The 3,658-nt window shown below is 49.3% G+C and overlaps 1 pseudogene; it reads right to left on the bottom strand.

Annotated features, from left to right (window-relative positions):
• Positions 1–1,958: 1,958 nt before the first annotated feature.
• On the bottom strand, positions 1,959–2,683 carry LOC135363783 (protein FAM89A-like; annotated as a pseudogene).
• Between the last annotated feature and the right edge of the window lie 975 nt (positions 2,684–3,658).

Here is a 3,658-nt window from a genome sequence, read left to right as displayed (position 1 = left end):
ATGGCCCTTTGAATTAATTGGGTTGACTATCTTAAGGCTTATTTTACAGGCAAAGGCAAGACTCCACTAGGCACAGCTTAAACACATGAGTTCTGGAGTCAGACAGCTCAGATATGGGCTGGGCCTCGGAGGGGTGAAGGTTCTTTTGCAGGGTTGTTATGGGATCACAACAAAGAATGCATAGAACACAGCCCATCACGCCAGATGCAGTCAGAGCACCCCAGAAATGGAGCTGTTCATGTGCCCAGTGGGCATAGCCAGTTTCTCCCAAAATTCTATTCATGAACAGTTACACCAATTTTCAGTTGTCACATTCTATCTGTACCATTATTGGCTTAATATTTTTTATTTAAATCTCTCTACTTTTTTTACACTTCCAATTTTATTTTATAGGGTAACTTCATTTTACTATCATAAATGAAAGACCAATATTGCTCATCTTAAATAGAAGGCAATCATAAATTCATGGAAAATGAGAATGGTGTGAAAATCTAGCCACATACCTTTGCTTGCTGAACACTTAGAGCCTGTCCCTTTTCTTGTGAAAGAGGGAAATTAGCAAGGATTAAAGATTTAGCCCTACCCTGAGATTTCTCTTTGATTTAACTCACAAGGAATAATTTTGTTGCTATTCCATTCAGTGTTATCGCGTGTCTGGCTGGTCCCTGAACCAGTCATCATGAACTCTTCTGCATTGCTTTGCCTGCTACACTTTGGGAAATCCTAAACACGAGCTTAGGAAGTAGTGGAGCTAAGGGTCACAAGACATGCAGCACGGGTACAAAAAAATTAAAAACCCGCACAAAGCAATTCCAAACGTTTTTCATGGACACATGGATTGAAAGAATTTACATCAGCTCCTTAACAGGGATTGCCTCTGAGGAGCAAGGGAAGAGGAAAGGGTTGTTGGCAAAGGGACTTCAACCATATTCATAACATTTTAATTATTTTATCAAAAATGTTTGAAATAGGGAAATATCTTACAGTTACTATTTCTGCATGATTTAGCGTGATTATTTAGCATTCTTTTTTTTGAGAGTTTAGCATTTTATCCTCATTTTTAACCTACAAAGTGTAAAGTGTTCATAAAAGATTTTAATAAATATATTAAGGCTTAAGGTGATCATTGTTTCGAGTGTGAGAGGCAGGATTGCTTTTTTTTTTTTTTTTAAGATTTTATTTATTTATTTGAGAGAGAGAGAATGAGAGAGAGCACATGAGAGGGGGGAGGGTCAGAGGGAGAAGCAGGCTCCCAGCCGAGCAGGGACCCCGATGCGGGACTCGATCCCGGGACTCCAGGATCATGACCTGAGCCGAAGGCAGTCGCTTAACCAACTGAGCCACCCAGGCGCCCCAGGATTGCTTTCTAATGTACTAATTTACATTTAGAATGTAAATGTACAGAACAAAAACTGTTGCCATCTTACAGTGAATGACACAAAACATGAGCTTGCCCATTTTTCTGCCAACGTAACACATGTCCGTGTTCTCTTCCTCCCTCCTCCATCGGATAGACAAAGAGGGATCCAAATTTTGACAGGTGAAGAGAATGCAGTTGATTGGTGTGACCTGAAATGTTTACTCTTTTGGTACAAAGCTTTCACTGAGTGACCGGGTCAGTTAGTAATGCAGCTTACAAAGAAAGCCCAACCAAGAGCCTTAAACGCTCAGGAGACGAAAGCAAGGAAGGCTGCCCAATGTACCAAGGAAGGGGAGGCCGCAAAATGTTAGCTTTCCTACCCTGCAACCTGGGGGCAATTGCTACAACAGAGAGTGTAGCAGATCGTCGACCGCCTGCAAGGAAGTAACTAGTACAAGTCCTCTGGCGTGAAATGCCCGGGAGGGTCCTCCCCCAGGATCCTCCCGTTAGATTCCCAGCATGGATAGGACTCGTGGGCGGGAGTGTCTCTATACCGCGGTGCCAAGCACGTCGCTGAGCACCTCGAGGCCACCTAGGCAGAAATTCCAGCCGTCGCAACAGACTGCCACGCAGGTCCTCCAAATTAAACTGGCAGCCCTGGCGGCTTGCGCCCGGGGACTGCCCGCGATGGAGGAGCAGAGGAGCCTTCTTCGAGAGGCGAAGCTGAGGCTGACAGTGAGTCTGGTAGCAGCAGTGGCCTCCCCGCCGAGATCCCTTTCTAGATGGACTCCAGAATCCAGTCGCTGCCGGAGAGCGAGGAGACAGGCAGCGACAGGTCCTCTCCCATCGTGGGGGGCGCTGTGCTCCTGGAAATACTCCTCCTCCTCATCGATGAAGCCATTCTCCTGAGCATGAGTGCAGTCCCGGCTGGACTGCAGCCTGGCACGCTCCCTTATATTCCTGAATGGACTCGTAGAGGCCGTGGAGTTGGCAGAGCAAGGACATGTCCAGCTGTCGGAGGCCAACCATCTCCTCGCAGAGCAGGGCCAGCGCGGCGCCCAGGTTGGGAGGCTTGGCGGGCAGCAACCTCCTCCCCGGCCCGGGCCCCGCCGCCCACTGCTTGTGCCCCCGCGGCTCAGCCGGTCCTGGATGCGTGACTTCTGCGCCTGCAGCCCCTCCCGGTGCCTCCAGGCCCCCGACACGCCGCCGCCCGCCGCCGAGTGCAGCGGTCCGCTCGGGCTCTTGGGCAGCGGGGGCAGCCGGTCCACCCACCGCCCCCCGGACCGCGTCCGCCACCCCCAGCGCCGCTCCGGCGCCGCTCATTGCGCCAGACCCGGCCACGCGCCTGCCATTATTTAGCGTTCTTTAGACTTTTATGTGTTTTTAAATTTTCTTAAAATGTAAAAGAAAAAAGAGAGAACGAAAATGAAGCAAAAAGTTTAATCAGGGCAAAATGCTCCCGGAGAAGGTTGCAGGGAAGGATCAAAATGGTTTGGTAAATAAGGGACTGTATGAGTCAGGGAGGGCTGTTGTAACAACCACCACCGACTGGGTGTCCTAACCAACAGAAATGCATTGCCTCACATTTCCAGAGGCTGGAAGTCCAAGATCAAGGTGCCAGCAGGCTTGGTTTCCTCTGAGGCCACACTGCTTGGCTTGCAGATGGCTGCCACCTCCCTGTGTCTGCATGTGGTCTTCCCTCTGTGCCTGCCATGTCTTAATTTCCTCTTCTTACGAGACACCAGTCAGATTGGACCAGGCCCCACCCAAGTGACCTAATTCTACCTTAACTACCTCTTTAAAGACCCTATCTCCAAATATGATCATATTCTGAAGTAATGGGGGGTTAGCACTTCAACATATGAATTTGGGGCACAGTTCAGCCTATAACAGGGACCATAACTGATCACTCCTGCTGACCTACCTCATTATCCAGGAGTTTCTTGTCACCTCTCTTTACTGACTCTACTGCCTCCCCTTTTCTTTCCAATGTCCTAGACACCCAGGCAGGTTTTCCTGAGTGCCCCCCTGCCTGCCCCTTTTTGATCCTTCTTGGCATCAACTCCTGCTTCTTCCAGCCCGCCTACTGAGTTCCACCTTCCTCCTTACCCCGGTGGACTCTCTTTGAGTCCACTCCTGTCTTTGGATCCCCCACTCAGGAGCCCAGTGGCACAGCCTCCACCCAGGTTGAAGCTCTGCAGCTTCATGAGCCCAAACTACCTACTCATTGACAACAAACACATGCCAGACATTTCTCCCATCTCAGATCTAGGTACTAAATGCTAGTGCTCATCTATC

Source organism: Mirounga angustirostris, unplaced genomic scaffold (genome assembly GCF_029215605.1).
Source record: "Mirounga angustirostris isolate CCGP_5_RB_7025 unplaced genomic scaffold, mMirAng1.0.hap1 SCAF_3, whole genome shotgun sequence".
Lineage (NCBI taxonomy): Eukaryota > Metazoa > Chordata > Mammalia > Carnivora > Phocidae > Mirounga > Mirounga angustirostris.
The sequence above is the reverse complement of the archived record's forward strand: the minus strand, read 5'-3'. Positions and strand labels throughout refer to the sequence as shown.